Consider the following 25,444-nt stretch of genomic DNA (forward strand, 5'->3'; position numbering starts at 1 on the left):
AAGACTAAAGACGTTACAATAGTCATGGGGAATCTAAATGCAAAAATCGGTAGAAGTCAAGGCTATTTTACTGGAAACTGTGGACTGGGCACCCGTAACGATAGAGGAGACAGATTGGCTCAATTCTGCCAAGAGACCGATTTTATTGTCGCCAATACTTTATGATCTGCTGCCCAAGAGACTCTATACATGGAAATCTTCAGCAGACAACCAACATAACGTCATCAAAAACCAAATTGACTACCTTCTTATCTGCAAACGATACCGAAATTCCATAAAATCAGTTAAATCATACCCCGCAGCTGATGTGAGATCAGATCACAACCCAGTTGTAGAAAGGTTTAGAATTAATCTAAAAAAGCTTGTGGCTAAAACTAAAGTAGAGAGGATACAAGTATCCCGTTTGGGAGATCCATCAACAAAAGAGCAACTCATACTAAAAATTAAAGAAGAGCTCCCCAAAATAGAAATTATTCCTACTGAAGATGCGAACAGGAAATGGCATAAAGATGCTCTTATACGCACATGTGAGACAACACTAACAGCTAAGCTGATCAAGAACAAAAATGAATGAATGACCGATGAGATTCTGGATCTCATGGAAGCAAGTAGATCCTATAAAACCAAAAACAAATACATGAATCATATTATACAAATTTCAGAACAAATAATAAGCTATTTTGGACATGTGCTTCGAAAAAATGGTCTTGAAAAACTCACCATCCAGGGAAAAGTAGAAGGCAAAAGAAATAGAGGTAGATCTTCCACACGATACACGGACCATATTGTTGCTACCATTGGCGCTCCATTGTCAGAATGTGCTCGAATGGCAGAAGATAGAAAAACGTGAAGGAACATTGGGAAATTTAGCTAATAGCTTCATGATATCACGATACCTGCATCAGGTCAACGACTAAGAAGAAGAAGATTATACATACAGATATAAGAAGAAAGATCAGAGATGCAAGTAAAAGATGGTATAGTAACAGATGCGAAGAGATTGAGTAGTTGGTAGAGAAACATAATAACTTAAACCTTCATAAAAAATTAGGGCAATAACAGGCACTAACATTAAGAAAAAATCAAACATACTGCTGGATAAAAACTGCAAAATAATTATAGACGTCGCGTCGGTGAAAGGCTGGCAGGAATATATTCAAGAACTATTTAAAGAAGAACGGACTGAGATAGTACTAGAGCAGGAAAAGTTCGACAACGGCCCAGACATAACAGAAAATGAGGTATTAGAGGCGATAAAGCGAACAAAGAACAACAAGGCAACAGGTCCTGACGAAATACCTGTAGATATAATACGGTTAATAGAAGAACAGCAAATTGGAATATTGGTCGACTTATTCAATACAATATACAGTACAGGAATCATTCCCAGAGATTGGCTGATGTCAACATTCATAACACTACCAAAAAAAAACCAAATGCAAAAGAATGCCAAGACCACCGGATAATAAGTTTAATGAGTCATAAGCTCAAAATATTTTTAAAAATTATTATCCGGAGAATACACATACACAAAAAACTTGAGCAGGACATAAGTGACACACAATTTGAATTTAGAAATGCACTGGGAACGAGGGAAGCTCTGTTCGCTGTGAATGTACTTGTGCAAAGGTGAATTGATGTTAATCAGCCAGTATACGAGTAATGTGTTTCTTGGATTACAACAAAACCTTCGATAAGGTCAGACATAACCGTCTTATCGAATTACTTGAAAAGAAAAACTTAGATATGAGAGACATCGGGATCATTAGCGCTATCTATTATAATCAGATCGCTGTGGTAAAAGAAAACAACGTCTTTTTAAATAAAATACAGATTGAGAGGGGCGTCAGGCAGGGCTGTGTCCTGTCTCCTACTTTATTCAATTTGTATTCAGAGAAAATAATCCAGGAAGCACTAGAAGAACTAACTATGGGAATAAAAGTAAATGGCCGACCAATCAATAATATACGGTTTGCCGACGACACTATTTTATTAGCGAAATGTTTTGAGGATTTACAACAAATGGTTGACAGAGGGGTAGAAGTCAGTGAAGAAAACGGACTGTCCCTAAACACAAAAAAGACATAATTTATGGTAATTACAAAAGTCCAACAGCGCCAAGAAAACATAACAATACATGAAGAACAAATTATAAAAGTTGAAAAATATAAATATCTGGGTACAACAATTAACGAAAATATTGAGTACATAGAAGAGATTAAGGCAAGAATAGGACAGGCAAGAAATTCTTTCAACAAATTGAAAAAAGTACTCTGCAGCCGGGATATTTCAATTTCTTTAAAGATAAGACTTCTGAGATGCTACGTGTTCGACATATTATTTTGTGAGTTAGAGGCTTGGACATTATAGAAAGATGTTTCGGGCAGATTAGAAGCCTTCGAGTTATGGGCCTACAAAAGAATAATAAAAATAAGTTGGGTGGATAGAATCACAAATGTCGAGGTGTTGGGAAAAATGGGAAAAGATAAAGAGGTCTTAAATACAATTAAAGTCAGAAAACTGCAATATCTGGGACATGTCATGATGGGCGAGCGTTATAACTTGTTAAAGTTAATAATTCAAGGAAGAATACAGGGTAGAAGGAGTGGCGGAAGAAGACACATCTCCTAGTTAAACAATTTGAGAGCTTGGTTTAACTGCAATTTTGCTGACCGAAAGTAAGAATTGCCATGATGGTTGCCAACCGTCTTAGAAGAGATGGCACATGAAGAAGAAGAAGGTTTATTGTTCCTTATAGATTCTATGCAGGAAAAACACACAGTTTCTGGAATAATTGAAAGGGAATCTGGAATCTTGCTACTTATCTATAAGTGAATCCAGAATTCGCTTCTTGATACGATGCTTACGGTTTAACAGTGATATTTATAGAGAAAAGGAAAAGCCACTGACAAATTGACACCAATAAGAGATGTGTGAAATTACTTTTTACTCTAGGATTTAGAGGTAGTTACAGCTTTATATAGTACATACCGATTAAGCCGGCTAAATACGACCTGAAAGTATTTGCTTTAACTGACAAAAAGACAGCTTATACGTTAAATTTGGAATCCTATATAGGTAGGCAGCAAGAAGGTCCTTACCAAGTAAGCAACTCTGGAGAAGAAGTTGTGTTGCGTTTATTTAAATCAGTATCTAGATCTAATCGAAATATCAGAGGCGATAACTGGTTCACCAGTATTTGTTTGGCAAAAAGGCTTTGTACAGAAAAAAAAATAACTTACGTAGATGACAAAAAATTAACGGGAAATACCAAAGGAATTCTTTCCAATACGCTTTGGTGTTCTATTGTTCGAAGAACAAAGCTGGATTATTTTTATCCACATTTCATTCCATCTTTCATATATATGAGTCCACTGGAGATAAAAATAAACCTGAGGTAGTGACTTTTTATAATATGACCAAAGTTGGCGTCGACCTGGTTGACCAGCTTTGTCATCACAATAATGTTACGCGCCACACTAGACGTTGGCCGATGGTACTGTTCTACAATCTAGTAAATATTTCCGCAATAGATGCCCTTTGCATTTACAAATATTACCACCATATAAAAGAAAAGATATAACGTGTTTGTTTTTTCCAAAACTTGAGTTGGGAGTTCATCAAAGTTCAAATAAAACGAAGGTCTCAAAATCCAAACATTTTGAAGCAGCTACGACAATGTGCAAAACTGGTGCTTGGTATTGAGAAAGATGAGCAGCCAGCCAAAGCTTAAACCAGATCCCGAGGAAGACGTTATGTATGTGGAAGGGCTCGGAATAAAACCACCAGAAAATTATGTTCCAAATGTGGAAAATAGGTTTGTGGTGACCATTTGAAAGAAATGTTTATAAACTGCCATAAAAATGAGGTTCTATGAATGTATTATCGTTTACTTGAAAATAAAGTTTGTCTTTCACGCCACTAAAGATGTTATTCTTAGTCACGCCACTAACGGAGGGTAAAAAGAAGAAAGCGGGTCGGGTAAACGATGAATCTGGTAACTGATGAAGCATTGCTAGAGCCACTATTCTGAGCCGCTGAAAACAAACTTGATGGTAAGGATAATCACCAACAACTATTGTGATTATGATAGTAAACGAAGATTAACAAGCAGAATAAATACGTGTTTTATGACAGAAAACTGTAAAATCTACTTTACTCATACTTTTTTATATTAATTTTTCATATTTTCAGTGTTCTTATATTTTGTCACCTACTGTATTATCTATTTAAAGAAAAATACTCTATAATTTAAACGGATCGCTTTTATGTTATAAATCCCAACTAGTCACAAAGTCATTATGCAATATAATATCAAGCGTTTACATTTAACATCCACTTCTAGAATCACTAACTACAATAAAATGAGGTGCAGCGTTACATTCTCTACACATCCACCTCTCTTTACTCGACATCCTGTGTCAAAAGTTACATGAGGAATGGACTAAATCCCCACGTTAGCGTTATTGGATACTTTGTGGAGGAGTTGTAGCTCTATCTGACCGAGGATGAACCCTGGGAGACTTAGAGACATTCAACTTGGAGGCTTTAATGTAATTTGGGCTATTGAAATGAGATCTGTCGATTCGGCTGACCCCACTGGCCGAGATTATACGGCAAAGACTCGAAATACATAATATCAACGGGATTATGTTCCGACAGGGGCGCAGTTTGGATAGAGCTTGGAAAAAAAAATAGTACGTATTTCTTTTAACCGGACTGACTTTATTACGTTTCTATAAAATAGCTCCAATAAAAAAATAATTCATAGAATTGATAAAAAATTTCTGAAAAATGGATATAAATAATGGACTTTACCAAAAACTGTTATTTTACAATAATAGATTAAGGTGTTAAATTTTACAAAGATAAAGTTGTGTCTATCTAGATATTCTAATTTTAAATGAAGATTCTGATAACAAACAACTTATTGCAAGAATGTGTAAAAGAAGGTACTAATATCTGTAGCGCATTTTTAACGCCATCATCAGAACAGGCTGTATTTCACAAAATATTCTGACACCAAAACCTGATAAAAAACCAAGAGACCTAAAATCCTATAAACCTATAAGTTTGCTGCCGATTTTATCAAAGGTATTAGAAAAGCTTCTATTAATTATATTAATTTTAATCTTAAAAAAAACTTACTTTGGACCACCAATGCGGCTTTAAGTTAAACCACGGGACAATCGAACAGGTCCACGGAATGGTACAAATATCTCCTATGCACTAATATGTAAATCTTACCTCTTAACAGCCTTCCTAAACCTCAGTCAAGCCTTCGATAGAGTTTGGCATCAAGGCCCACTTTATAAGATAAAGAGACAATTGCCATATCTTTTATTTCTACTCCTAAAATCCTATCTATCAGATAGACATTTCCTGGTAAAGCAGTACGATGAATACACTCAGCTCCACCATATCAAGGCAGGTATTCCACAAAGAAGCGTTCTAGGATCTATTTTATTCCTAACGTTCACTGCAGACCTCCCATCCAGCGGTAAGTTGCTACTTTTACAGACGACACCGCAATACTGCCCATGGACTCTAGTCCCACAAAAGCATCAGATAATTTACAAAAAAAAACTTAATAAAATAGAAACTTACCCAAAAAAAAATTGGGAATTGGAGTAAATGAGGCCAAGTCAACACATATAACCTTCACAATGAAATGAGTGAATGTCCTTTAGTCACAGTTAAGGGCACAAGCATTTAAGTAAGGCAAACGACACAAAATACTTAGGTATCCATCTTGAGACAGAAACAAAAATCAACTAGGCATTAAATTTAGACATGTGTACTAGTTAAGTGGTTCAAACACTAAATTAACATTGGATAACAAACTGCTTCAAAGGAAATGAAAGCATTGACGAAGAAAAGCTACGAAAAAAAAGTTATAAGAAAAGATTTAAGAAAACTTAAGAATGAAAAGTTCCACCGAATTATAAAAGAAAATAAAAGTCTGAAAGTCCTGAGAAGACGGCTAAAGAATGTAAAATGTGAAATACACAAACTAGAGAACAAAGAAGGAGTCCTTATATCAAATAAAGAAGAACTACTACACATAATTGAAGACTTCTATCAAGAACTATACACAAGTTAAAGAAGAAGACGAAACGAACTTGGAAGCCGCCGCATTACGCAAAACCATCATCAATCATCAGGAGAAAATGGAGTCGTAATAGAAGCTATAAAGATAGACGGACGTGCCTTTCTTAACCAAATAAAAATTTTGTTTAACCTTTGTCTAACAGATTGTTGCATACCGGAAACATGGAACAATGCAGTAACAATTTTACTACACAAGAAAGGAGACAGGGCGCACTTAGAAAACTATCTTTCAATCCGCTTATTAAACCACATCTATAAAATGTTTACACGAACAATTACGACAAGACTAGAAAAAAGTTGTATTTCTACCACCCCCGAGATCAAGCTGGTGTTCGCTCAAAATTCGAAACAAACGATTACCTACAAACAGTAAAAACCTTAATAGAAAAATGGATAGAATATAACAGATCACTGGTACGTATCTTTGAAGACTTTCACAAAGCATTTGATATCGTGAAATTAGACAGCATTATAACTGCTCTGAACAATAGTAGAATAGACTATCGGCTTACAACATTAGAACAAACATTGTTGCAAAACGCCACAATGCATGTAAAACTACATGATAACACCAGAGAAATTCATATAAAGCGAGGTGTGAGACAAGGCGACACTCTTTCACCTAAATTATTTATAAAGGTTCTCGAATACGCCTTTAAAATGCTAAAGTGGGAAAATAGAGGAATAAAAATAGACGGAAAATACCCAATCATCTGCGTTTTGCCGACGATATACTACTTATTATCGAAGTTCTGCGTGAAACACAACAAATGCTACAAGAATTAGAAAACGTATCTTGAACAGTATGTCTAAAAACGAACATCAGTAAGGCCAAATTTATGACAAATTTGGTTCTCAGCGAACACCTAACCATCCAAAATCAAGTGGTAGAATTGACAGAAAAGTACATATATCTCGGTCATGACATCAGAATAAGCAAGGATAATCAAATTTGTGAATTTCAACGAGGAATAGCACTTGATTAGGCGGCGTAAGGTTCACTAAAAAACATCTTTAAGCGCAACATGGCGATAGCTATGATACGGAAGACATTTGACCAATATGTTCTTCCTATTATGACATACGGAGCAGAAACTCTCACTCTCACAAAAACAGCAGCACTAAAAATGCGAGTGGCACTAAGGCGCAAGGAAAGATCGATTCTCGGCGTGACAAGAAAAGACAAAATAAGGAACCAAGACCTATAAGGAAAAGAACAGGTATCACTGATGTCGTCGAACGTATAGCCAAGCTGAAATAGAATTGGACAGGTCACATAGCAAGACTAAAAGACTCCAGGTGGACCAGAAAACTAATTGACTGGCGCCTAAGAGACGACAAACGCAGCAGAGGACGACCACCAACACGCTGGATGGACAACATTAAACGAATATCCAGGAAATGACAACAAGACGCACAGAACCGTAAAGAATGGCGAAAAATGGGAGAGACCTATGTCCAGTACAGGACAGAAAAGGTTGCATGATGATGATGAACAAACTGCTTATATACAAGGCAATCCTAAAGCCCATGAACATATGGTATTCAGCTTTAGGCATCGTTAGCAATTATAATCTTGCAATTCTCCAATGCTTTCAGAATAAAGTGTTGTCTATAGTAAAGCTCCATGTTATGTTACATCTTCCTCTATAGAAAAAGATCTGTAAGTGCTTTTGGTAGAAGAAGTTGTAACAAGTTAGAGTTTCACATATGGTGAACGGATAAAAGTGCATCCCAATGTACTCGTGAAGCGGTTATTCGATGACAATAATGAAGTGCGTAAGGTAAAACGTTTTAAACCAAATGATCTTCCAGCCAGATTTAATGTTTAAACAAATCCAAATGTATTTTAAATTCTACCTTGATTATGTGATATGGAATTGTGATTGTGTTTTATTATTTTATTGCTTTTATCTTACATACTTTTTAATTAAACTTTTCATAATAAATTCGCAGCATTTATAGTTGCTACTTAAAAAAAAGAAACTCTCCAACGGAAGAGGCTCCCACATACTGTGTAAACAAACAAATCATTTATTATTCTTTATTTTTAAATAGATTGAAATTGTTAACAAAAAAAAATGAATATACAGTAGAACCCCGATTTATCCGTGCGCGCTTTATCCGGGCGGTGGATTGTCCGTGCCGCATATTAAATTGATCATCCGTGCTCGGATTATCCGTGGCTAACGGCCAGAGGTTGGTGGCGCCCATGAACGCTGAATAATGCAGTGTAAACCTTCATCGCTGAATAATGCAGCACCGTGTAAACATTCATTTCGGGGAATCCCCAAGTTTTCTCGTATTTTCGTCAACTGCTGACCGGTTCGTTAGTTGAACGTAAAGGTGGGTACACATATGCGAGCCGAACTGTTTGCGAACTGCTCGTGAGCTGTTCGCGAAGAGTTCGTTGAAAATATGTTTATGTTCAGGCTATCCAATACCCTAAGTATCTAATAACAAACCGAGAATTAATTTACTCCGTTATTCTAAACATTTCGGTATTTTGTTTACATTATCTGTTATTAATTTCTCTCGCTACTTAGATAAGCCGCGCTCGTTCAGCAATTTTGTTTAACAGAATGATATCATCGCACACTTGGCAGAAACAATTTATAGACACAATTTATAGTTCTGCGAACATTCTTTGTGTTCGTCCCAAAAACCGACATGCTGTGGTTCCTGACGAGCAACGAACGAACAGCTCGCTAGCGGTTCGTCCCGTCGTACAAATTAACGAATATAGCGTTCACAAACGGTTCGCGAACAGTTCTGCTCGCATATGTGTACCCGCCTTAACAGGCGCACAAAATGCAGCGTACGGGTGCTAATGAAAAGCGTAAACGCAATGTTTTAACTATTGAATAAAAAATGGAAATTTTGAAACAATTTGAAAATAAAATAAGTGTTACTATGTTGGCTAAAACATATAATATTATGAAACAAACAGTTCGTGACATTGTGAAGAAAAAATACGAATTACAGAGCTTTGTAGCTAAATCGGACAGTGCAAAAGCAATTTCTGACAGGAAATCTCTAAAAGGGTCTAAGTTTCGAGAACTTGATGATGTTATGATCAAGTGGTTCTTTTAGAAAAGATCAATGGGGGTTCCAATATCAGGACCTATGTGTGCTAGGCAAGCTAAAAAGTTTCACGAGCAGTTGAAAATTAAAGGCACCTTCTCGGCATCTTCTGGTTGGCTTTACAGATTTAAAAAACATCATGGAATAAGAGAATTAGCTGTTCAAGGGGAGAAATTAAGTGCTGATGATGTAGCTATGGTAGAATTTTGCTACGATTTTGAAAATCTCATAACGACCTAAAACCTAAACAAGTGTATAATGCAGGCAAAACTGGGCTTTATTGGAAAGCAATGCCGAGAAGAACCCTTGTTGCAGGCTCAGAAACTAGTGCACCAGGTTAGCTTTAATTCTTTTTACGTATAAAGTATTTTTCAAAATAATTTTTTTTTAGATTTTAAATCAAGCAAAGACCGTATAACAGTTTTATGCTGTGCTAGTGGCTCAGGAACCCATAAGCTTAGGTTAGCCATCATTGGAAAATCCAAAAATCCGAGGGCTTTTAAAAATATAAAAACACTGCCCGTTGATTATTTTAATCCAAAGGCAGCTTGGATGGATCGTGTAATTTTTAAACAGTGGTTTTTCCAAAAATTTATACCTCAAGTTAGAGCTTATCTACAAGAAAATAATCTTCCACCAAAGGCTGTACTGTTACTGGACAATGCGCCATCGCATCCTGATGTAGAGCAACTAAAGTCAGCAGATGGGAACATATTCGTAGCATATTTTCCTCCGAATGTAACATCTATTGCCAAGCCAATGGACCAAGGTATTATCGAGGCCATGAAAAGGCTTTACAGAAAAGACCTTATGCTTCAACTGTTGGGAGAATGTGATATTGTGGGATTTTGGAAACGCCTAAATTTAAAAGAGGCAATTTATGCTGTAGCTCGGGCTTGGAGTGAAGTGAAAACGGATTATATTAAAAAATCATTTTATAAAATAATGACCTTAGAAGATATGGAAGATGAATACGGTAATCACGTAAATGAAGGTGAGGTATCGGTCGAAAACATAGCATCTATAGCCTCACAAATCAAAGGTTTGGAAGAAACGAACAATAACGAAATACAGGAATGGATAGAATGTGATCGCCAAGAAACAGGGTCTCAGATTATAAATGACGATTATCTTACAGAAAGTTCTGACACAGGTAGTGATGATGATGAGAATTGTCCTAACAATGATTGCGTCATTAAGACAAGTCATCGGGAAGCAAGGAATGCAGTAAATGTACTTATTCAATGTTTTGAAGAACAGCCTGGAGCTGATGACATTCATGTACTTCAGCTTAAAAACATAAAGAATATTATAAAGTGTAGAAGTTACGATGCTCAAAAACAAACCAAAATTAGTGATTGTTTTAAATGATGTTTTTTAAATATGTAATTTTTATTCATAGCATATACATTATGTAGAAACGTTGATTGAATTATTCAATCAACGGTAGAAATAATAATATGTATGTACTTTTATTTTTTATTACATGTATGTTGTATGTATCACGTTTCTGCTCTTCGTTTGACACATGTATTTGTCTAAATAAATTATTAAAAAAATAAATTGAGGTTTTTATATTATCCGTGTTTTCGATTATCCGGCGAAGGCTCGGTCCGGGCTGGCCCGGATAATCGAGGTTCTACTGTATTACAATTTCGATAGGACGTTGAAACCGCTCTTAATAAATAAATCTCTTACACCACGTGCTTTAAAAGGCAAATATTTACTATACAAGTAAAAGAAGAAAAAGCAATTGATGTTAGAAAATTGAAAGAAAAACATGATTTAAACTGGAAAAGTATTAAAGAATTAAGCTATTTTAAATACTTTTAGAATGAGACAACTTAGGAAAACGTCCACCCGCAGACGAAGTTTATAAATAATTAATTAACTGTCAACAACTGGAAGAGAATTGAACAATTAAGCTATTTTAAATACGTTTTAGAACGAGACAACTTTGAAAAACTTCCACCTGCAGACGAAGTGTATAAATAATTAGTTTACTTTCAACGACAATTCTAGTAAAATAAACTTAACAAGAAAAAGCAGTTGATGTCAACAAGAAAGCCTGGGTGACAACAGCTATTTTTACTGAATGGTTCGATAATAATTGCTTTGTGCCAGAAGTAGAAGCCTATAGGAAGGAAAAATCACTCGATTTTAAAGTCTTATTAATTATTGACAATGTAGCAGGTCATCCACACTTAGAACATTGAAACGTTCAAATAGTATTTTTTCCGCCCAATCAAACAAGCCATATTTAGCCATTAGATAAAGGCATAATTGCAACGTTTAAAAAATATTTTACAAAGGCAACTTACAAATACATCGTGAGTAAAGTAGAAAAGGAGCCCTTAACAGTAAAATACGTGTGAAAGCAATTTTCTATTTTTGATTGTTTGATTCATGTTGCACCTGCTTCTGCTCAAATAAGACCAAGAACTTTAAATGCCTGTTGAAAAAAGGTTTGGCCAGCATGTGTAACAAGCAGTGCAACCATTCAAGCATCGACACAATTAATTTGGCACATAAAATTGGCGGAGAGGATTTTAATACTTTTAGCCACGATGAAATAGATGAGTTGCTTGTGGATGACGCATTAAGTGACCATGATATAATTGATCAAACTTTAGATCTTACTTAAGATGGCGCCGTGAGTCTAGAAGATAATAATGATGAGAAAGAAAAATCAACCTCCCTCATTACCAAATTAATTCAAGGTGGTGTTCAACTTTGCAGTAATTGACCCCAATTCTGAACCAGTCTTTAAACTACAACGTGATCTGTAGAACTGCATACCAGAATATCGTGAGCTACAAAAAAAAATGACTAGCATCATCATCACAAAGTCTAATTACTGATTAGATTGTCAGAAAAGGAAGAGCTACACAGAACGAGAATGAAATCCATCGCCTTTACCGCAAATATCTGTTGCAGACACTTCGAGCTTTATTATTTGAGCCACTTCGCAAACCATTACAGATAGCGATAATGATTAAAAACGCAAATGTAAAACTGTTATAAACCTATTACTTTTTCATAAAATAAAATTAATTGAGTTTTTTTAATCTTTTATATGAATTTCTTTCAGATTTTCCAAGTAATTTATGATACCTTGTTATTTTAATTTCTAGTAACTTTTTTGTTTTTGTCTTAGTTTTATGTAATCTTAGAAGGTTATGGGACGTATCTCTATATTTTCAAGGCAAGTAATGTCTTTTTTTTATGCAATTTTTTCATTTGCGCTTTTCTGTGGAACGTATCCACCGCATAAAACGAGATCTTACTGTATATTACAGCTGAATATATCGCATAAGAATTAATAAATTATCTTGAATAATAAGAAAAGTACACCTTTCGCAAGATGAGATAATTTTCCATATATTGGCCACGCAGCTAACCGTTAGTGTCATAGTAGCCCAGTCTGAAGCATTTAAAACATACGTGGAGGTACTAGATGACGAATAGAATACTTTTACCTTGCGTTTTTTTAAAACAATAATTTATGGTCATAATTTAATTTTTTGTCCTTATATTTTTTTTAAGTTAAGTATTTTCCCTTACATTTTACATAAACAATATTTATATTATTTTTTTATATCAAGAATATCTTTATTTTCCCGTTTTTTAAATTCAAATTTATAAATAATTTTAAAAAAATATGCAAAAAAGCAGTTTTTTGCAATAATTTATAAATTTTATTAATTTTTTTATTAACAAAATAAAATGTTATTAATACATTTGAACATCGAAGAATTACAGTCTTTAAATTTGTGCAAAAAATCCCCCTGATCTTTCAAATAGTTTAAAAGTTATTTAATTTGTATATCCCTGAGACTAAATATTTAAAGTATTGAACTTGCTCTATTAATAATACTAGACACATTTAGCAAATCTCATATGATTCTTTAAGACTTAAGCTATCTCAAAAGTTAAATGCATATTGCGTTTTCATCGAAATTATTTACAAAATAAACGTTTGAAAAAGGGGTTGATGTTTTTTACTCATAATAATTGTAATAACTTCTACATTTTTCAAGCTACAGACTTGTATGTACAACCATTATATAGCTGGTAACAAAACTCACATTAAAAAAAACCTTCTATGACCAATAGGAACGAAGTTAGGGACTATTTTTTAAAAAATCATATCTCCTTTGTTTATAAGCATTTAGAAGTAAAATTTGCACAAGTTTTAAATGAAAATCTAAACTTTATACTGAAATGTAAAGCTATAAAATTCATCAAATTTTTCGAAACTTACAGCCCTTCGAAACGAAGGTACTTTCGAAAGATCGACATAGGAAAGTGGAGAATAACTGTTTCAGCTCCGTTTGTTTTTTTCGAGATCGGAACTTCAAGTTGAAACACGTAGGAAAAATTTACATTATCTCCATTGGGCTTCCATTGCAGCTAGAAGCCCCTTTTTTTAATCTGGGATAGCTCGTCGAAATATGAACAACTACATAGTTTTCACTGGCCGAGAAATATGGGAAACCTCGGAAAAATTGAGTCCATTTGAAAGTCACCGTAAAAACTTACTTTTTTTTATATATATGTTGATTTTCCGAGATTTCGGACTGGGTAGGGGAATTGACAGAATATTCCAGCCAAATAAGAAGTATGGACTCAATTTTGAAATGAAAACTATGTAGTTATTCACATTGCTACGAGCTACCCATGATTAAAAAAGAGGCTTCTAACTGCAATGGTAGCCGAGATAATGTAAATTTTTCCTACGTGTTTCAATTAGAAGTTCGGATCTCGAAAAAAACGGAGCTGATACAGTTATCCCCTCCACTTTCGTATGTCGATCTCTCGAAAGTACCTTCGTTTCGAAGGGCTGTAAGTTTCGAAAAATTTGATGAATTTCATAGCTATACGCTTTAATATAAAGTTTCGATTTTCATTCAAAATTTTTGCAAATTTTACTTCTTACAGTTTATAAACAATGGAGATATGATTTTTTTAAAAATACTCCCTAACTTCGTTCATATTCGTCGTATACGGTTTTTTTTACCAGCTATGTGAGTTTTATACCAGCTATCCAATGGTTGTACGTACAAGTATGTAGCTTTAAAAATATAGAAGTTATTACAAATTTTGTAAATAATTTCAATGAAAACGCGATATGCATAACTTCTGAGATTACTTAAGGCTTAAAGAATCCTATGAAATTTTCTACGTGTGTCTAGCATCATTAGTAAAGCAAGTTTAATATGTAGTTTAAATATTTAGCCTCAGGGATAAACAAATTAAATAACTTTTAAACTATGTGACCGATCGTGGGGAGATTTGGAAACTAATTTAAAAGACGGTAGGTAATTCCTCGATGTTCAAATGTATTAATAACATTTTATTTTGTTTACAAAAAATTAATAAAATTTATAAACTAGTGCAAAAAAACTGCTTTTTTACAAATATCTCCGTAAATGATTTATCAATTTTAATTTAAAAAACGGGAAAATAAAGATATTCTTAATATAAAAAAATGATATAAATATTATTTATGTAAAATATAAGAGAAAAAACTTATAATAAAGAAAAGAAAAAATATAGACAAAAAATAAAATTGTGACCATAAATTATTGTTTAAAAACGCAAGGTAAAAATACGAGTACTTTTGCATCTATTCGTCATCTAGTAACCACCACCTATGTCTTAAAAGCTTCAGATATCTGCGAAGAAAAATTTTTACCGTGAAATCGATGATTTTTGCATAACCAGACTGGGCTATAGGAGGTACATTATCTCGTATTAAAAAAGTGTAAAACACTTTTAACCCTGCTGTCCCGTTCGATTCAACTACACAAATGTACTGTTCGGGTCAATATGACCCAACTATGGCTTACGCTCCTTAATCGAAATAAAATAAGCTAATAGTGCTAAACAAAACTTTACTAACAAAAAATTATGGTTAATTAAACAAAAATGATGTTGTTAATGTAAATTAAACCTTATTAACAAAAACAAAAGGTATTTTTTTTCTTTCATTAACCAGAAAAGCCTAATAACAAATATCTACAAAATTTAATTCAGTTTACAACTGGGACAGTAATAAAAAGAATGGGTTTAACAAATATGTTTATGACATATATAACATAAAATATTAGTCTTATTATCGTTTTTAGAACAAAATCTACAGAGTGATCGTTTAGCAGGTGGAGTTGGATTGTTCATAGACGGTTCACACGAACTAGAATTTCCATCTTCTCTACTCACTTCTGCTCGTGTCCTTTTTACCAGTTCTTGTGAGTCTTTGGTTTTTGGTGAATTTTTCCTGGAAAGGATAAGTGGTTTCACCAGTGTTTTTCCCAATTCCTCAAGAAAAATTCGCCGTTTTGTAAGTTTATTGGTGTTCCATTGGGGATTTATTGATGTCCATAAAACGAACGCGTTGTAGGCAGAAATGTCCAGCATATTATAAAAAACAATCATGGGCCAGCGCTTTGTCTTTCTCTTACATGTATATGTACCAACAAGCTGATCTAGAGTATCCACTGCTCCCTTACTGGAATTATAATCTAAAATAATTTGGGGCTTTTTGTCATTTCTGTCACTAATAGCCTTTTCATGATGCAAAGTACTCATAAGAACAACATTTTTATTCTTTTTAGGAATATAGTTAACAACAGTGGTATATTGCGTGAAGTAAAAATACGAACTATGAACTTCTTTATTCGCAATTTGTGCTGGAAGCTCTGGTTTATTTTTTCTTATAGTCCCCAGCATTGTATTTTTTCTTTTTAGAAGAAGTTGACCTAAATTGTACGATGTAAAAAAGTTATCGCAAGTAATATTGTGGCCTTTCAAATCATTAGTCAAGTCGCACACCACACGCATTCCCTGATTTCGTTCTGTCGCGGCACCTGCTTCTTTTCCTGTATAGATCTGCAATTTTAGAGCATAAGAACTTTTGGTGTCACATAAAGCCCAAATTTTTATGCCATATTTCGCTGGCTTGCTTGGAATGTACTGTTTGAAGGGACAGCGACCTCTAAAGACTACTAATTGCTCGTCGATAGTAACATTTTCATCAGGGTTAAAAAATTTTGGTAGATTTTCCACCCATTTTCCCCAAATTTCACGTATTGCAGCAAGTTTATCTAATCGTCTCCTATCCTGTCTAGTAGTCTTGTTATCAAAACGTATTACTTGCGAAATTTTTGTAAACACTTCAAGGGACATTGTTGCTCGAAATATACTACGACCAGTTTCTTCATTTCACAAACTTTTAGTTGATTCACCATGGGACTTAAAAACTCCAGCTAACAATAAAAGACCAATGTATGCTTGAAAACCAATTTTATCCAAGTCTTTCCAGTTGGTTCCAAAAACACGCTGGCCTTCCATGTTTGTCATATTAATAATTTGGTTTGCAACTATGTCAGAAAAGAGCACGTCAAATGAATTTTTGATATCGAAAATTCGTGCACATGCGTACCTTGTAACTCCTGGAGCATTATTTATAACATTGGCCGTAGAAAAACGACCGCGTTGATAGGGAGGATCAAGCTACCACTGAATATTACCATCTTTCGAAGGAACTGTTACAGAAGGTTCTACAGGATGTGGTACGTAGAATGGAATAACAGAATCATCACTACTTTCTTCTTCACTCTCACTACTTGTATGGTTTTCTGTTTCTGATATGTATTCATCACTGTCTGACACGTTCGCGAGCTCGCGCAGCTCATTTTCGGTTAGCGTTCTTCGATGCGATATTATCAACATGCAAAAATAGACTGAAATGTATATGAATGGCATGAATGCGCTTGACATATCATCAGTGTCCTACCACTTGTCTATCACCCCCACTTCCTTCTACATGACGTGCCCTTCTACCTGACATCGTCCAGCTACACTTCAAATTTTTTACAAGTTCTAGCTTGCAGAAACTTGTTTTTATTTATAAACTTACATGACTGACAAACACTGTTAGAAAATATAAAACACTGCCAACTAAACATACGTACACAGGAAATTTTTAACGGTTTAAATACGTGGGTCATATGGACCCGAACGTATCATAGGTAACAATTTAATTTTTATCAAAAAAATCAGGAAGTTGAAGTTTTATCTCATATGCAATTGAAAGACCTCAGATTAGGTAATAAAGTCACGGAATACCAAAACGTTACGCCGCGTAATAATTTGTAAAATAAGAAATAATATTTTTTTGGGTCAAATAGACCCGAACAGGACAGCAGGGTTAAAGTACTTTTCTTTTCAATTCGTTCATTAATTATTTAGATCTACGATTTACAGTTTAAAAGTGCACTATAATTATACATAATTAGCGGCAAAAAATTTTGAATATAATAATTAAAAATAAAAAAAAAAACATAGTAAAAATGATTTTAACTATAATAAGAATAATTTTCTTTTTTATCTACTCTAGTTCTGGCAATATAATCAGTATAATTTTTTAAATGGAGCATAAAAAATTTCAGTCCAAACTACTTCTTTAATATATACTTTATGTTCATCCCCTGCCACCACTGCAAACTGCGGATGGTCTCTTAGAAGTGATCATAAAATCTCCAGCGAGTCGAAGTTAAAGATTTAGTTTTCATTTCGACAGGATTTTTTATATTGTCGTAAAAATAGTAAAAAGGTGAAGGTTTTCCATATTTTTCATCTTCAGAATAAATGTCCGCAGAATTTAAAATAGTGTTGGGCAAACTACAAAAGGGATGGAAATGTTTTACGATGTTTAATATACATCTGTGGTAACGACATTTACTGTTTTGATTACAAATATACGAGGATGACTTAAAAAGTTATGTGTACTTGGCTGGAGGTAGCAAATCAATTTTTATTTAGAAAATGCGTACATATTTTAATTAAATATATATCAATACCTAGTAAAAAAACTCACACGATTTCTATAGAAATTTCGTTGTTTATTTAAATATTAACAGTTTATTACGATAATTGCTTATCATCCAAAAAATATCTATTTTTTCTTAAATATAAACATTTTATCTGTCAAGGGATACAAAAACCTTCAAAATAGCGTACTTTAAAAGTTTGAGTTATTTCAAATTTTAATTATGTTGCTTGAAAAAACAAACAGAAGGCAAAATCTTGAATTGTTTACTACTTTTGTAAAAATTAACCTACCCTTTTGTAATTGCTCCAAAAAAAAAGTTAGCTAACTTTTAAACTATTACACGTAGACTAAATATTTTTTTATATGCGAAGAGATGAGAGAGTTTTATACGAATTTTTTGAGTTCATCTGGTGTGATGTCTGCCGCTACTTCTCTTATTTGTTCTTGGTTTCTGTTCTTGTTCTTGGTTCCTGGTTCTTGTTCTTAAAACAACTATAAATGATATTTATAACAATTTATGTAAAGAGAAATAAGTATAAGACTTACTGACAATCAATGATTCTACCACTAACCACCGGTTTCCCCGGCATATATTTTGTACACGACAGCAACCCGTATTAGGTTGCTGTCTGATACAAAATATATAGCAACTATTCCAATATTATATGGTTGTAATTTTTTAGTTTTAAATCACTTTAATTAAATAAATAGTTCAATTAAGCTGTTTTAGCACTCGAACGAGTAAGACGTGTGCCAAGCACAATTAAAATCCAGTTTGCCTTATCGGTAGTAATAATTAGGTAGCGTTTAATTTAGATTTAATAGTGTAAATTCAAAACATGATTTCTAGACAAGTTTTGTACGTATTACTTTCATTATATTATTAAATTATATAAATTATATTTGTTATACAAAGATTATACCAGAGACAGTCTGCTGGTTCTTGCTGACCGTCCAACTCAATGGCTGTTAATACAATTCTGATAACAAAACCATTTAAAGAAGAGATATAAAACGAGAATACTGTCTGTATCTACATAAGCAGTACAAATATAAACAATACTCCTACAGTTTCTATCTTAACCATGGCCCTTCAAAGTACTACAAACAACATTACATCAACTACATCTCTCTCATACGTAACAGCTGCAAAATCTACAACGAAACTATCCAAAATCTCTAACAATAGGATTTCGTTGATCAACTTCTGAAATTCCACTAAACTGTTTAAATTGTTCATGAATTGGCCGAAAATGCAGTGAAGAGTCTTGGTTTTCAAATAGCCTTCCCTATGTCCTTCGTTAAAGTAGGCATTCCAGGTGATGAATACTCCAATATTCTTAGCTTCCGCCGTCAAGTATATGTCTTTCCACCCTCTGATTATTTTGAGATTATTACCTTGTTAATTCCTTTTAAAGGCAATGATAATATTTTTTTCTTTCTACAGACAAGACGGGATGTTTTTTGTGCAAATAGTCAAGGCATGTTGCTTCTAATTATCCCAATACTTTAGCTGACAATTTATCATCTCAAAATCCTACTTTTTCTCATGATTTAACTCTCACTACGGAATCAACGCCACAGCAACAGAATACACAATTTCCTTCTCATTTTAAACCATATCCCTCCCAAATATAGATAGAATATCTAAAAAGCCAGATAAACTATGTTTAACTTCTCAACTTTTACAGAAGAGGTTACGCTTATCTGTATTATTTATAAACGATCAGAACCTTTAATCTGGGGAAAACCCCACAACAGAACAAACCATGTTTCCTTCCAAACCAACAGTTCCTAGTTCCTCTAGCCCCTCCCATACAAAGAGGAAACGAAAGCGTAGTTCTCCTGTCGACCACAGTATATCCACTGACTCCAAGCAAGCAATAGAAAAAGCATATAAACAAAACCCAGAAGCTTTTGCAATCCCTTCTGATAATATAATTGCCTTTATCAAGAAAGCTTACGCTAGCTATTAACCTGTCCCAGAAGCATTTAAATTTACAACAGATATTAAATCATTCATTCTAACTTTGTAATCAATAAACCCAACTGTTCAAGAACGATATACAAAAATCAGAATTACAAGCTTATTTAATAAAAATTCATTCTGCAACAGATGATTCTGAAAATAGAGACAGCCTTGATAATTTCCAGGATGCTTGTGATACAGAATACCTGTATGATAGTTCACAAACCTTTTAAGACTATTAAATAATTGTTTAACTAAATCTGCCAAGGAATGTATTGGTAAATTTGCGATTGATCCTTCCAGAAAACCTGTTGCGTGCTGAAATGAATAAATAATCTACCTCCTTTAACTATAAACGGACTCTGTTTACAAACAGTTAATTATTTGACACTTCTTGGTATCTCCTTTGATAAAAAGCTTATCTGGATGCAGCATATTCAGGCACTTAAAGGAAACTGTACCCAAAGAATTAATTTTCTTAAATCTCTTGCTGGCTACTCTTGGGGAGCTGATGAAGAATCTCTTCTTTTGAAATATGTAGAGCGTTAGTTCGCTCCAAGTTAGACTATATACAATATTCTTAATATAGCATCTAGTAGCTCCTTACTAATGTTTCTAAACACGATTTAAAAAACGTCGCCACGACTATGTCTTGGTGCTTTCAAATCAAGCCCTGCTGAAAGTGTTTGTGTTGAATCTTTAGAGCCTTCACTCCATCTAAAAAGGCATCAACATTTATTTTCATACTTTGTAAGAATATTAACAAACCCAAGTAACCCGGCAATAAATCTAATCAATCCCATAGAACCTTCTTCAGCAAACGCATCCGATCACACACTCACGTTTAGAAAAGTTATTGCAAGAATGTTTTTCCGACGAAGAGAATGTGAATGATTTTGAACCTGACGGAACATCAGATGAATTTGAACCCGAATCGGATAACTAATCTGTCTCTGATTCATTAGAATATCAGCCATGCAAGAAGAAGAAAGTTTTAATAGAAATATGTGGCTCAAAATACACTGCCAATTTACACGAAGTAAAATTAGGTGCATCGACATCTAGTGAAATTATCCAACCAGTCAATAAACCACAACACAATATAGAAAATAACACAAAACACAAAACAACATGAAGATTTTCTCATCAAGTGAGGAAGAAGAGGATTAAAAAGTTACTAATGCTACCTATGTCTGGGAGCCAGTCAGTGGCAATGACCTGAAGAAATTTGATTTTATGGTAAACGAAAATGGTACTGGATTTCGAGCGGAATATATAGTAATTATATCTGCACAGTTATGCCTCGCAACAGGTTTTAACTTTTACTCAAGAGGCTCTATTTCAGCAATAAAGTAATTTTGTCAGAGGACAGGTTGCAAAAACTGACGCCCCTATTAGAAAATTGAGAATTACATTTCAGAGCTCGATTGTACCTTCAGAAAATATATGTATCGATGAAACGTTAGTTCCGTAGAGGACGGCTAAAGTTTTTACAGTATATTAAGCCATAAGTTTGGCACTAAGTTGTTCAAGTTATGCCTTGAAAAGGATTTTACCTATAAGTTTAGTATATATTGTAGTAAATTCAAAAACAAGCAAATGTCAGTTCCATCCAAAATTGTCATGGATCTAATGGAAAATCTCTTAGACAAAGAACGCACACTTTACACGGATAATTGGTATACTTCTTGCATGTTAGCAACAAAATTATTAAAGCGAAATACCCATCTTGTAGGAGCATTACGTGTAAACCGAAAATTCAACCCAAAAGATGTTATTCAAAAAAAAAACTTAAAAAGGATGAAACGGTTGCTGCTGAATGTAAGTAAGGAATTGTGGTACAAAAATGGTGCGATAAACACGATGTTCTGTGTCTAAGTACTAAGCCCACGGCTGAGATGGTTCCAGTGAAAAAAAGAGGACAAGACATTTTGGAACCAAAAATAGTTATAGATTATAATAAACTTAAGGCATTTATTGATCTATCCGATCAAGTGAAAGCCTATAATACTTCCTTAAGGCGAAGCTTAAAATGGTATAGAAAGCTGGCGTTGGAACTCCTAACGGGAACGTGTCTTGTAAATGCTATTGCTCATGAAGAAATAGCCAATGTCAATATGTCAATTGCTAAATTTAGAGAGGAAGTTGTAAAGGGATTATTGCGAGAAGGTGAAGATTTTACGCCGAATAATGAAGAGTCCGAGGAAGCCTCACATATACAGGAAGATGTTGGCCGAGCTAATAGAAGACGTTGCGTTATTTGTTATGCCAAAAATCTCTGAACAATCGGGTTTCAAGGAGGTCTCAAGAAAAACCCCCACAAAGTTCACTGAAGTGCTCTAATTGTAAAAAACATTACTGTATATCTTGTTTTTTTTGTAGCACATAACGCAACGAAAATATAAAATACCAAACCCTTGTTCCCTTCATTTTAAGTTTTCATGTAGAGTAAAGTTTTATTTTTATGTACATGTAGTTATTTGTAAGTAAATAAATAAATTTAAATTATAGAAACCTTTAAAATAACGATTTTTATTTAAAACAAAAACAAGTCATATTGCCGTAGGGTGCCACGACGGTCTCGTATAATATAAAGGCCAAATGTAACAACTGGACTATCCGGTCATACGTTTATATATGCTTCATATAACGAAATGTTTCGACGCTGCATATGAGTTCACATTGGTATCACACAGCAATTACGTCCCAGGAATGGACGAGACCACGTTGGTCTCATCTGGCACTCAACGTGTTAAGTGACTAAAATCTTAACAAAAACAACACGACCAAAGAATGCTGTTAAAAGTAACCTTTTAGTGCTAAAGGTAATTTTTTGGTTATATATTTAGCAACTATGTATATTTTTACATATCAATAACTTTATTTTTGACGTAGATAATTTCAGTTACTGGTATCAGTGCCCCGTTTTTGTTATGCCTGTTGTATTTTATGTTTATTGTCAGTGTTATTTGTGTTACACAAACCTTTGTGATATTAATAAAAATCACACACGGGAACTCTGGAAACAATACAAACACATTCTAGTTGTCATTTGCACTAGATAAATTAAAGGTGAATTGTTCTACTGTTTTTTTTTTCGATTACATTTTAATGTAAATTATTGTTTTTGAGTAGCACATTTTTATATTAATTTTATTTAATTGAGAATTAGATGCATATGAATCAAAATATTTAGAAAATTCTAATATAATCATCAGGGAATTTTTAAAGAGTTATTTCCATAATGACGACGTAGAAATGCCGATGTGCAATAAACTTTAAATAAAATTATTTGTACCATTATTTTCCTCGGCGTCGTAAGAAGCTTTTGCCTCACATGCACATAGGCTTTTTTTATTATTTTAGTTATTTATTATATGCTTACTTAGTTGCACCTGGATCTATTTTAAGTCTTCTTCTTCTTAAGCCTGTATTCGTCCACTGCTGGACATAGGCCTCTTCCATTTGCTTCCATTGATTTCTACTCTTGGCAATCCATTGCTTGGCATCCACTGCTTGCCCGCGACTTGTTTGATATCATCAGCTCACCTCTTCTGTGGTCTGCCTACTCCTCGCCTGTTCTCTCTTGGTCTTCAGTTTGTTAATCTCTGTGTCAATTTTTCGGGATTATCACGGGCAACATGTCCGACCCATTGCCACTTGAGCCTTGCTATATGTTCTGCGACATCAGCAATCTTTGATCTTTTACGAATGTCGATATTTCGAATCCTGTCTCTCAAACTAATCCCTAGCATGGCCCTCTCCATCGCTCTTTAGGTTGTACTGAGCTGCTCTAAGGTTTTTTTTGTAAAGGCCATGGTCTCCAGTCCATATGTAGTTACAGACAAAATACATTTGTCATAAACTCTACGTTTTAGACACATTGGTATATCTTTAATCTTCAAGATAAAGCTTAATTTGCCAAGACAATTGTATGCGTCTTTTTATTTTGGCTAATATTGGTTTTCTTTGCTGATTTTACTAGTATGTCCAAGATATATATATATATATATATATATATATATATATATATATATATATATATATATATATATATATATATATAGATATATATATACAGGGTGGTCCTTAAGTAATTGTACAAAAAGAAACCATAGATTCTACACTTCAAAATATTACGATTTAAGCCAAATTGGTTTAATAAAATGTTGATATTAAGAAAGATACAGGGTGTTTAAGTAGAAATTAAAAATTTAAATTTTCACTATAACTTTTATGTTTGTGAACATTTATGTATCAAAATTCATAACTAGATACTATTGAACATCATAAATTATAATTTGATGCATGATTTATTGTAGCTGATAGAGGGCGCCACATATGCCACAAATGTGGCATACATTTGCACTTAACTTTTTTGCTCTTTAGGTTACTGGTGTTTGTGATATAAAATATTAAAGATACATTATTTTAACAAAAAAAGGTATACTTGTTAATAACTTCAAAACTCAAGAGTTTTCGAGATAATCGCATTTTACAAATCAACTACATAATTCAGATTTAACGCAATTACTCCAAGCAACGAAAGAAAATTAGACAAAAAACATCAATACTTCTGAATTTTGGTAGAAAATTCCTTTAATAAAGTTAATAGTTAACGAAATATTAAATAAAATAAATATATTAGCAGGATAGAATAGTAGGATTTGACAAAATACCAGAATAATTGGATTTTCCATCACACATTTTACGTTTTGTATTAAAGTCATAATCAAAATATTTTATTTATAAACCAAATTAAGAAATAGTTAAACTAAACAACATTAAACTTTTTGTCAAAGTAAGTGTTCGATATGTCCACCATTTTCTTTAATTCATTTGTCAATACATTCCATAAAAGATAGTCTCATATCAAATAGCATCATTGGTTCTAAATAAACTGCTGCAGTATTTATAATAAGTATTATAAGTATAATAATAAGTATTCTTTTGGGATTTTTATGCATTAAGTAATTATATCAATATCTCACCACATGACCAAGGAATATGACTTGGTCATATTCTGCAGTGAGAATATACTTGGTATATTCTCACTGCCCTCTCTCTATCATGTGGTGATGTACCATCTTGCATAAACCACATATTTCGCCTTAAGTTTGATGACAATTCTTCCAATAAAACCAATAAAACCATTTTATAAAAAATGGAAATAAATCTCTCCATTCAAATTACAAGGTAATTCGCATGTCCGAAAAAAAATAATTACCAATTGTTCCAAACCATACGTTTATTTTAAATTCATGTTTAAAATGCATATCGTATGGTTTTGTACCATTTGTAATTATTTTTTATGGACATGCGAATTACCTTGTAATTTGAATGGTGAGATTTATTTACATTTTTTATAAAATGATTTTATTGATTGGTACATCACCACATTATAAAGAAAAGTGCAGTGAGACAATAATTAAATACAACTTTCC

Source organism: Diabrotica undecimpunctata, chromosome 1, assembly GCF_040954645.1.
Source record: "Diabrotica undecimpunctata isolate CICGRU chromosome 1, icDiaUnde3, whole genome shotgun sequence".
Taxonomy (NCBI): Eukaryota; Metazoa; Arthropoda; class Insecta; order Coleoptera; family Chrysomelidae; genus Diabrotica; species Diabrotica undecimpunctata.